Source organism: Pseudorasbora parva, chromosome 12 (assembly GCF_024679245.1).
Source record: "Pseudorasbora parva isolate DD20220531a chromosome 12, ASM2467924v1, whole genome shotgun sequence".
Taxonomy (NCBI): Eukaryota; Metazoa; Chordata; class Actinopteri; order Cypriniformes; family Gobionidae; genus Pseudorasbora; species Pseudorasbora parva.
Window position 1 is genome coordinate 21,593,151 of NC_090183.1, and position 12,485 is coordinate 21,605,635.

A 12,485-nucleotide genomic window follows, 5' to 3' on the forward strand; every position below is an offset into this window, starting at 1 on the left:
ATATTTTAAACTTTTTAAACTGTAGACTATCGCTTCTGACCAGCAATGGATTTTGCATGCCATCCATCTTTATTTTACTTTTTTAAAATTAATGCTCACAACAGTATACAAACAATAACATAATGGGCCCTATCTTGCACCCAGCGCAATTGACTTTGTACGCCGACGCATGTGTCATTCCTATTTTGCACCCGCGCAAAGCGCGCTTTTCCCTCCACAGAAGCACGTCGCTAAACTAGTGAATGAACTTGCGCTCCGTGGGCGGTTCAGCGCAAAAAAGGAGGCGTGTTCCGGCGCAAACAATCCCTGGTGCTATTTTGCTGTTCCATTAAACAGTTGCGCCACTGACCAGAAAAAAACTGGTCTAAAGTCAGTGGCGCGTTGCGTTGTTCATTATGCTATTTTAAGGGCGCATGCTTGACCATAATGTATAGCGTGCACAACTCACATACACTTTGCTCATGTAATCTACACAGATGCAACAGTTATTTTTGCAAATCATAAATTGTTACACTAAAACAAATATTAACACATTGTCGTGTGCCACGAAGATGTGAAAAAATAGGCATAAATCTACCTTACAAATTATTCAGGCTTATTGTAGTAATTAAGGATCAGACCTGTTTGCCCAATAGTGGCAAGACATATATGTATATAAGGACATCTGACAAATTAGTTTGTCCGTCAAGAACCAGGAAAAAAAAATCGACTGAAAAACTGAAAAAACTGTTTAACCGACACTATTTTGGGTGGGTTTCTACCATCCCCATACAACACAACTTCTCTGTCTTTCACTCCCTAACGAAAGGAAAATATATTTACCAAAATATATCTTTAAATTTATTTGAAATATATTGTAAATATATGGAATAATATATTGATGGTATTATAAAATATATTATATATTCATGTAATATATGGCAAAATATACAATTGATTGCCACTTTCAATATATTGCAATATATTGAAAGATATAAATATTAATTCCCATATATGTGAATATATTGCCTAATGTTTTGCATGACATTTTAAAATATACTGCAATATATGTTTGTTTCGTAAGGGCTGCTCTTACAAGAACGTGCGCCTGGTAAATACGCCATAATAATAGCAACCCATAATGGAACTTGCGCACCTGCTTTTAAAGGGAATGTTGGATGCCGCTGCAGCCGCTCTGATTGGTTTATTCACGTTACGCCCAAACCACACCTATAAACAATGAAGCTACTTCAGACCAACCCATTTTAGATTTGCGTCGGGCGCAAGAGCCATTTATCCCGCAGGGAAAATAGCAACAGTGCCGAGACCCGCCCACAAAGTTACTTGCGCTCCGCGCTTTGACACTTGCGTTTCGTTAAAATAGAGCCCAATATATGATAAAAGCAATGAGAAACAAACAAGACTAGAAGACAGAGACATCATGAAAGCATGAAGCTTCACGTTGCCCTTTACTTATGTACACACTGGTAACAGTTGGTCTGATGCAAAAATATTGGTAAATTATGAGACCATTTCTGGGTGAACTTTTGCTTTTAATAAATGATAATACAGAATATTAAGCGGCATGGGATTCATTCTTAAGATCAGGGCTGGACTGGGGCTAAAATTCGGCTCTGGCATACCCAGAACATCCGGCCCATGAGTTCCCCGTGATTGTTTTTGCTGGGGTTGGGGCCTTAAATTGGAGTATATAAATAAAACTAGGACAAGGACAAATAATAATAGATATTATCGAATTTGCTGCAAATGCAGATAAACTTAATATTGTTTTTTTTGTCACACAGCTAGGATGCAGTAAAGTAAATTTACTTCTTTTAAATGCTGTCAGCATTTACTCACTCTCGTGTCATTCCAAACCTGCATGACTTCTGTGAAACACAAAATAAGATGTTTTGAAGAATGTTGGCAACCAAGCCATTTTGGTTAGGCTACCATTTGAATATTGTAAAAATAAAAAAACAGACTGAAATTATTTTATTTTATGGTACACAGAAATAAATTAATTTAGGTTTGGAATGACATTAGGGTGAGTAAATGATCACATTTTTGGGTTGAACAATCACATTTTTCAAGAGCTAACACATCATTTAAGTAAGACACTGATATATATCTTTCATGAGGCTATTACATTTCATTAAATCTATTAAACAAAGTTAATAAAACTTTTAAAGAGGAAAAAAAGCTTTGTCCTTAATTCATGGAATCCAGACATTAAAACTGTTTTATAGACTGTAGTTTAGTTGTAGGCCAGTTTCATTTAAATGTAAGATCATGGTAGTCACAGGGTAAAAAACATAGACTGTAAAAACCTTACTCCTCATTATATGGCTATATGGTTTCTAAAACTATATAAAACATATATAATAAACTATTATATTTGTAAGTTAAAAAAATGTAAACACCTGTAGAAAATACGAAAACAGCCTCTATAAGAGTGATTTATATTCTGCAATATTAATGTAAGTAATATAGCAATATTTTTAATAAATGTTTCTTCCAAAACACCATATTTCTTTGCTGTTAGCTGCAATGTAAATTGTGGTTCTGCTAAAGTGAAACGTTTGTGTGCATTGCCGTTTTCTACTTTACCTCGTCATGAATACATGCTCGCGGCTGTTTTCAGCTGATTCAACACAGAACCTGTAATGTTTCCATATCATACGATTGTATAAAACAAAATTCGGAGTCAAAGTGCCGTGTAGAGCAGCATTTAAACGCAGCGTATGTTCGTCAGCGGCTGCGCTGTGCAGATATTCACCTTTGCAGTTCCATGCGCTCAAATACTAATAAATAAATAAATAGAAAAAAGCACCTAATATGGGGAGGTCTCTCTCGCTTCGGCGTGTCAATTCAGAAGACAAACCAATGGGCCGCTGTCGCTGCATGTTGTCAGTGGTACAAATTAATATTATTATTATTTTTAAACACTACCGGCCCCAAAGTGCGTCGGCCCACCGGGCAAATGCCCGGTATGCCAGATTACCAATCCAGCCCTGCTTAAGATCCATCAGTAGAAATAATGAGAAAGAATAAGAGGAGAAGCCAAGCAAGAGAAAGAAAAAAGGGACAAACCGTGCCTCTTTCTGTCAGAACATTATTATTTGAAATTAAATAAATGTTTCCGAGTGATATCAGATTGTGTCCTTGTTTTTATTGTACCTACCCTGTTACTACATGAAACGTGGGTAACAAACACCACTTGAATTCACAGCCGGCAGATTCATTTCACACTTATCCTGTAACTACATGGAATAACAAGCACCACTTACAATGTAACTACATGGATAAAATTGCTTACAATATAAAAAATTGGTTAATTTTCATGATATTTGCCCCTTTATTCCCTAACCATTACATATTGTTCCCTTATACGCACTTACTTTATAGTTACACTATAATTACAGAAAGTAACGCTGTAAATTTGCTTTACTTACATATTACTTTCCGGACTGTAATCTAAAGGGTGACCAATTAAGTATTGTTATTGACATTTCTTGAATTTGTTTGTGTTTTTACCATTTTTGTTTAGATTAAAGTGATAATATCTAACTTTCATTGAAGAAAAATTATTGAAAGTGGAGCAAAACTGAAAATGTTTTTCTCCAAAACAGGTTGGTCACAATTATTGGCACCCCTAGAATTTGTTATAAGTAAAATATATCTGAAGTATATTCCCATATATATTTACATTTTTAGCACACCAGGGTGACTAAGAACATGAAATTGTCAAGCTATGATGAGAAGTATGTCAAAATGTTCATTTGCTGCCTAATATATCCCACCCACTAACAGGTGATGTAATGATGAGATAACCAGTGTTACATATATATATATATATATTTGGGAAGCAAATTCTGGCCCGTGTGGTCCGATTAAACAGATGAGTTACTGTAATTGCTTAATACTGCTTAAATTGCTTAAGAAGTTAATGCTAGTTCTGATAGAAATGTATCAGAAAACAGTGCATCACAGTTTGATGTGTATAGGGGTGCATAGCCGCAAACCAGTCATGGTGCCCATGCTGACCCCGAAAGCACTAAGCACTGATGCATGTAAGCATCAGAACTGGACCACAGAGCCATGGAAGAAGGTGGCCTGGTCTGATGAATAACATGTTATTTTACATCACGTGGATGGCCGTGTGCTTGTGTTGCTTACCTGCAGAACATATGGTACCAGGATGCACTTGGAAGAAGGAAAGCCTGTGGAGGCAGTGTGATGCTTTGGGCAATGATCTGCTTGGAAACCTTGGGTGCTGCCATCCATGTGGATGTTACTTTGACATGTACCACCTACCTAATGCCCGTTTCAAATATAGTCTGTTTGCAGTGTGTATGAGGTGCGTGCTGCGGTGCATACGCTATGCAGGACCAGCACGCGCTGTTGTGTTTTCACATATGCTGCGTTTACAGTGCGAAGCTGATCTGTTGTTTTAATCCACAAACACAAAATTGATTAATTAAAAAATTTCAAATCCAACCTTTGTTACTGAACATGGATTGTCACACTCTAAAAAATGCTGGGTTAAAAACAACCCAAGTTGGGTTGAAACTGCACCGACCCAACAATTGGGTTGTTTTAACCCAATGGTTGAGTTGTTCTTACCCAGCAATTGGGTTGTCTTAAGCAACATTTAACCGAACCACTGGGTTAAAACAACTCAACCATTGGGTTAAAACAACCCAATTGTTGGGTCGGTGCAGTTTCAACCCAACTTGGGTTGTTTTTAACCCAGCATTTTTTAGAGTGCAGCATTGTAATTATCTTTGTATAGCCTACACTCTTTCATAGATGTCACAATGAACTACATTTAAACAGCATTTATTCAATTCATTAATTTATATTTGTAGCCTTGTCCTTTAGATTTAGCTATAGGCCTACATTAATTGTTCACGCAAGTGCAAATGCATTTAAACATAGGTTAGCCTAAAATCGCAAACATTTTAAATAAAAACTTATAATAGGACAAAAACAGCCGACTCTCGCCTTTTATTTTGTTGTAAAATCTTTTTACAAGAAATCCTGCAGGTCATAAAGAAAAGTTTTTCCACCTCCAAGAAAGTTCAAGTGCTATAATATTTAACTGCTAAAGACCAGATAGGCTAAGATATCAAATTCCTTACTTTACCCGAGGAAAAAAGCCACATGTTGACTTTGAAAATTAGTGGACTTTAAATGATATGCATCTGTTGTGAAATTACTAGATTTTTGTGTCATTACATGTTTATTTTAATGTGCACAATGCTCTGTTACTTTAATTCAGTGTGTGCAGCACAGCAAAAAAAAAAAAAAGACTGAAGTGCGGAAATGATCGCCGCACTGCTCCTAGAATGGACTGCCGGACCGCATCTGAGTGCAGTGTGAAAGCTTTAAATGGCTAACATGGGTACAGAAAAAAATACCATCTGCAAACGGAATATGTGTGAAATGGGTGTAAGCATTGCTGCTGACCAAGTACACCCTTTCGTGGAAACAGGGGTTAGGGAAATTTTGGCAGCAAAAGGGTGACCAACTCAATATTAGGAAAGTGGTTTTTGCCCCCATTTGTCATGAGTTGAACTCAGAGATCTAAGACTTTTTCTATGTACACAAAAGGCTTATTTCTCTCAAATATTGTTCACAGATATGTCAAAATCTGTTATGCTGGGTACACACCAAAATATTTTTTATATCTTATAAGATTTTCAAAATGTGATGGACCACAAACATGAGGACAAATAATCCTAGATTTAACCGTTTTGCTCCTAGTGGTGTGCCATGATGTGACAAAGACAGTACACCACACAAACAGATTTTAAACCAGAGTCCCGACCGTAAGCACAGGAAATCTTCAGGCCCGTGAAGGTGCACGCAGGTGCATAAAGACAAGGAGAAATGCCCAGTCATGGGCAAGTGTAAGAACTGCGGGAAACCAAACCATTTCGCGAAGGCTTGCAAAACACAGCAAACGTGGAAACAAAAAAACTTGCATGCCGTAAATAACGACACTGACCAGATTTACGAACAGCCCCAGGAATTCTTAATAGACATGATAACTAAAGAGCACAGCAACGTGACAAATGAACAGGCTTTTGCCGAGTTTGAAGTAGGTTTAAAGCTACAGAAGATTCAATTTAAACTGGATACTGGGGCGCAAGTGAACATAATTTCAAAAATAAATAAATAAGAGATATTATCAGAGTCGGCCAGCTGAACCTAGCAACACGTAGGCTATCCGGATATCGTGGAGAACCCTTTTCCATGAGAGGAAAATGCAGGCTGCAATGCAAGCATAAAGTGACAAAAGCCATGCAAGAGTTCTGTCGTTGAAACTCAAGCACCGCCTATTCTAGGACTCAGAGCATGCCTGGAAATGGACCTCATAAAACTGGTCCTCTCCATACAAACTGGCAACAAAGCAACGATCTGCTGAGCGAGTTTGCTGATGTTTTTGAAGGAATTGGGAATTCCCTGCCAAGTGTAAAATACACAGAGCCCACTATGCCTCGACTCGCGTGACCTAAGCAAGGCGATTAAAAGGCTGCACTATCCTCTGCCAACCCTGGACCATGTGATCTCCAGGCTCTCAAGCACAAGATACTTTAGTGTATTGGATGCCAGATCAGGATACTGGGCCATTAAACTGACGAAGAGTCCTCTAAGCTCACTACATTCAAATCTGTAGTAAGGCGATACCGGTTCCTCCATCTGCCATTTGGAATAATCTCTGCACAGGATGAGTTTCAAAAGAAATTCGACAAGACATATGAAGGACTGCCCAGAGTAGCGGTAATCGTGGACGACATCCTAGTGTACGGTCGCACAAAAGACGAACACGACAAAAACCTGCGTGCAATGTTGGAACGAATGAGGGCGAGAGGTGTCCGTTTGAATCCTGAAAAAAGCGCAAGTTGCGTTCCTGAGGTCCGTTATTTCAGACACAGACTCACACATGAGGGCATCAAACCAGGCTTGGGCGCGGAACTCCTGCAAAAAACAACAACAATTGCATATGCATCCAAATCACTCACAGAGACAGAACAGAATTATGCGCAAATCGAAAAAGTACTGTATGCCGTTCTGTTTGGATGCAAGCGATTTCACCAGTATGTGTACGGAAGAGCGTTCACTGTGGAATCGGACCACAAACCACTAGTCCATACTAAAGAAGGCGCTATCAGCCGCCCCTCCACGTCTACAGCGCATGTGTTTACAGCTGCAGAAGTACGACTTTATGTTGATCCATAGGCCAGGTAAAGAAATACCCGTTGCGGACACATTGTCCCAAAAATCTGTGGCCTATCAGGACACATCACTAAGTGAAGGAATGGAAGCACAGGTCCATACTCAGCAACTTACCTGTCAGCAACTTACCTGTAACGGACGACAAGCTCGCAGAGCTCCATGAGACAACAAAACAAGACTCACAGCTCACAGCTTTGAGGCACATAGTGCACACAGGATGGCCAGAGACCCGACAGAGCTGTCCACCGCTGGTGCTGGAATACTGGAATCACAGAGATGAGATCTCCTTTGCCATCATTGTGCGGAAAAGCTTAAGACACAGTATGCTGCAAAAGATACACACAGGATATATGGGTGTGGAAAAAAGTAAACAGCAAGCAAGAGATGTCCTTTTCTGGCCGGGCATGAGTAAGCAAATAGAAAAACTGTTCAAAATTGCTCTATTTGCCTAGCGCACCATACAGTACTTCCAACCAGTGAGAGCCAATGATCGCGCACTTGATTCCCAAACGTCCATGGCAAGCAATTTGCATCGCGGTTCATCTCACATCTGATGATGCATCTTTAATATAGGTTGTAACTTGAAAATAATGCTTTATGTATGTTTCTGTCGATGAATACACATGCTGGCTCCTCAGTTATACATTACAACAACAGCGATAATAAAAGAAAAACTTGGGCAAACGGTCTCTCTAAGTAAACTTTGTTTAATGCATGTGAGTGCTGCCGTATCTTCGAATATGAATACGGGTGTAGAGCCAGAAGACGCGATTGAGAACTCACGTGAGATCGCGATGTGAGAAGATTTGTCCCTGTGCGGTCATCGAAAGCGCGCACATGCACGTCTCTCAGCACACAACTATTGAGTTCTCTTTCAAGTCTTGCGCTTGAATGTACAAACTTACACAATAAGTTGCCTATGTCAACATGTCCATCTTGATGAGTATCCAAGCAGACATAGTCTGAATATGCCTTAAGTGAATATACAGTCGAAAAAGCGATATCCCTGGGTCTTAGAGGAGCAGTAGCCTTTACTGCTGTCTGTTTACTGTCAAAGAAGATAAAGAATCACTCAGTACTATTGATTGAATAGGTTTTGTAAGTTTAATAAGGATTGATATTTAATTTAAACAGTTAAATATGCAGTAATTTTTCATTTGATTACTTTCTTCAATTTATTTACCTAAAAACTAATGTTAGACCTACCTGAAAAGAAAAGAAAAAAAGCATTATTTTATTATCTTTGCTCAATAGCTGCTTGTATTTAAGTTATTTGTTCTTTTCTTTATTTTTATTTGACAGTAGTCCTTTTTTTCTATGAACATAGCAAATACCGAACCATACAGAAACCGTGAACCTGAAACTGGGAACATAAAACCTAAAACCGAATCGTGAGTAATCTGTACTGTTACACCCCTAGCATAACCTATGCGAGGGGGTGCCAAAAATTTTAGAACATTTCAAAGGGCGCCATGACTAAAAAAAGGTTGGGAAACACTGGATGAATGAATTAAGTTATCTAGGCTATTTGACATGGCAGCACTTAAACGCTAGCAGGAACAGAAATTAGCTGATTGCTTAAACAGCTTTTCCGATATTAATCTCGGTGGAATTACCCCGAATAATGATATAACCGGGTTTATTGAAGAAAGTGCAGGTTAAGGGTACATGAGGGTAAATAAATTGACAGAATTTTCATTTTTGGCTGAACTATCCTTCTCTTTATTTTTACTTCAGTGCTGTACTTAATGTAGCCCAGTAAAATAATTTAAGTTACATATTTTCTACTGAAATGTAATATATTAATTGTTTTATATATTAATGACTTTTTCCATGGATATTTAATCTTATTAATAAAGTTATACAAATAAATTAAATTCATTGACTTGGCAATTGTTGCTACAATCAAGCTCTTGTACCCCCAATTCATTTGAATGTTTTTGTGCTTTTTGGACATATGCATCATAATAAATAGGCCTGTTTTACAAAACTTTTAGAATTTTCCCATAAATGTGTCATATATCACTGAAAATGGGAGAATCTCAGCTTTAATGTGGTATATGGCTCATATTCAGGATAAATATGGATCAAATGTGTTGCAGTTTTAAAAATAAGCTTGTGTTTACATTGGAATTTCTCAAAAACATGATTTTCTGAGCCCGAAATTCAGCAAATCTTTAACATAGCCATACTGAGTTAATATTAGATATATCAAGGTAATATTTTAACAGAATGTTCTTTACATTTTGTAGGATGATTTTGTGTATAAATCATAAAAAAATGACTTTAGGAGATTTTTCTCAGACAGGGTCACATATTATAGCCGTTGACTACTACAGTCGTTATTTCGAGCTAGAAAAAAATACACTCAACATCTGCGGCTGCGGTGATCCAACAGCTCAAAGGAATGTTTGCGCGCCATGGAGTGCCAGAGAAGATCATGTCAGATAACACTCCGCAATACAGTTTTGACAGGAGTTCAGTGGTTTTGTGAAACAGTTGGACTTTGTGCACACAACAACAAGCCCATACTATGTCCAAAGTAATGGCCTCGCAGAAAAAAAGTCCAAACCGCAAAGCATATACCACAAGAGCGTGCACACTGCATGAAAAGTGGGATTTTCGTCAGTAAGCGGCACTGTAGATTGTCGTGGAAGATCAGGTTTACGACTGCACACGGCAGTTTGCAGGCGACACCGAAAACTGCCGTGAATTGTCAGAAATTGACGTGGGCCTTGCTTGGCAGTTGTCCCCCCCAAGACCCCCCTTCCCTTAACTCCAGGGGAGGCTTTAACATGTAAATGAACATGCTGTGAGCTATACAAATGCAAATCAGGGTAGCAGGAGTTTTAACCCATGTGACATTTAAAAGGTATTAACTTCCTTCTAAGAAAATCTCTTAGATAGATCAGGCTCAGTATAGCCTAATTGTAAAATCTTAAACTTAAGCTTGAATTTATATATCTGATGAAAGAATTCTAGATTATTTATTGTGTGTCATTTGCAATCAGTCCCTGTGAATTCAGTGCGACTCGCAATTTTGACCAATCACCGCAACTTTTACCAACCATTGTGGTCTCCTGCTAATAAGCGGCGTCATACATCAGCAAACTTTATATATCATATATCATTGCCTGTCAAAATTAACGTGTTAACGCAAATTAATTTTAACAGCACTACATATATATATATATATATATATATATATATATATATATATATATATATGTGTGTGTGTGTGTGTGTGTGTGTGTGTGTGTGTGTATATATATATATATATATATATATATATATATATATATATATATATATATATATATATATGTAGTGCCGTTAAAATTAATTTGCGTTAACACGTTAATTTTGACAGGCAATGATATATGATATATAAAGTTTGCTGATGTATGCTGAAAGTTTGCTGCTCGCAGCTTCACACGTGTGAAGAAGGAAAAGATCCATACCTGAGCATTCTGGAGCATAGAAATGCACCTGTGGATGGTTTTAAATCACCAGCAATGCTTATCATGAGCAGACGGCTTTGCTAAATTATTCCTACACTGTAAAAAGTTGACTTTACTTAGAAAAGCTGTGGAAACTGATTGCCTGATTTTGATTTTCAAACAAATTAGGTCATAATTTTTGACTTGATACTACTTGCTACTACTTTGTAAAGTTAACTTGTGTATTTGTAGTGGTTACCATAAAACTTGAGTTCAAGTAACTAAATTTCAAAAGTTCAGCCAACTTACATATATAAGTTGGGGTTTGTAAGAAGAAATCGACATAATTCTGTCTGTGAGCTGAGGAAGTGTACTCCCAGAATGCATTGCAGCATGAATAAATGAATCACAGAGCAATAGTAACTCTGTTTTATTATTTTTGGCTTTATTTTACCATTTTATTTGCTGTCTTTTTTCAGTATAACCCCAATAATGACAGCAAATGAACTTGTAATGGTCTTATTAAGTGTCAAAAAGAAAAAAGCAATTTCTTTTTACCATTGTTGTGTTTAGCATGCTGAATGTTGAAGTCTGTGTGCACTCAAGCACTATATATATATATAGTCACCTAAAGGATTATTAGAAACACAATACTAATACTGGGTTTGACCCCCTTTTGCCTTCAGGCATTGATTCAACAAGGTGCTGAAAGCATTCTTTAGAAATGTTGGCCCATATTGATAGGATAGCACCTTGCAGTTGATGGAGATTTGTGGGATGCACATCCAGGGCTTTCGTTCCACCTCATCCCAAAGATGCTCTATTGGGTTGAGATCTGGTGACTGTGGGGGCCATTTTAGTACAGTGAAATCATTGTCATGTTCAAGAAACCAATTTGAAATGATTTGAGCTTTGCGACATGGTGAATTATCCTGCTGGAAGTAGCCATCAGAGGATGGGTACATGGTGGACATGAAGCAGTGGTCGGCAACTGGCTGCCCACGGGCCAAAAGTAGCCCACCAGCGATAATATTTGGCCCGTGCCCACATCTGCCAAATCTGGCAGATTGTTTTGATAGCGGCTGGTTCTGAAACATATCTGTCAGTATAACGAGGCAAGCTAATGAGAACTGTGCAGGTAAACTTCCGTCATATCAAGAGACACTCGTCTAGTGGCCAAATGCAAAAATATGCAGCATTTAGCCTCATCAGTAGAGCATCAGGCTCCCATGCGGAAAGACCGGAGTTCAAACCCCGCTCAGAGCCAAGAAAACATCCCCCACACCATTACATCACCAACACCAGCCTGCACAGTGGTAACACGGCATGATGGATCCATGTTTTCATTCTGTTTACGCCAAATTCTGACTCACCCTACCATCTGAATGTCTCAACAGAAATTGAGACTCATCAGACCAGGCAAAATTTTTCCAGTCTTCAACAGTCCAATTTAAATGAGCTTGTGCAAATTGTAGCCTCTTTTTCCTATTTGTAGTGGAGATGAGTGGTACCCAGTGGGGTCTTCTGCTGTTGTAGCCCATCCGCCTCAAGGTTGTGTATGCTGTGGCTTCACAAATGCTTTGCTGCATACCTCGGTTGTAACAAGTGGTTATTTCAGTCAAAGTTGCTCTTCTGTCAGCTTGAATCAGTCTGCTCATTCTCCTCTGACCTCTAGCATCAAAAAGGCATTTTCGTCCACAGGACTGCCGCATACAGGATGTTTTTTTTTTCCTTTTCGCACCATTCTTTGTAAACCCTAGAAATGGTTGTGCGTGAAAATCCCAGTAACTGAGCAGATTATGAAATACTCAGACCGGCCCG

The 12,485-nt window shown here is 38.4% G+C and overlaps 1 protein-coding gene across 6 annotated transcripts in view; it reads left to right on the plus strand.

Moving 5' to 3' along the window:
- The window catches only part of pecam1b (platelet and endothelial cell adhesion molecule 1b), a 39,032-nt gene that overhangs the window by 19,457 nt on the left and 7,090 nt on the right, over window positions 1-12,485 (plus strand). The window lies entirely within an intron of this gene.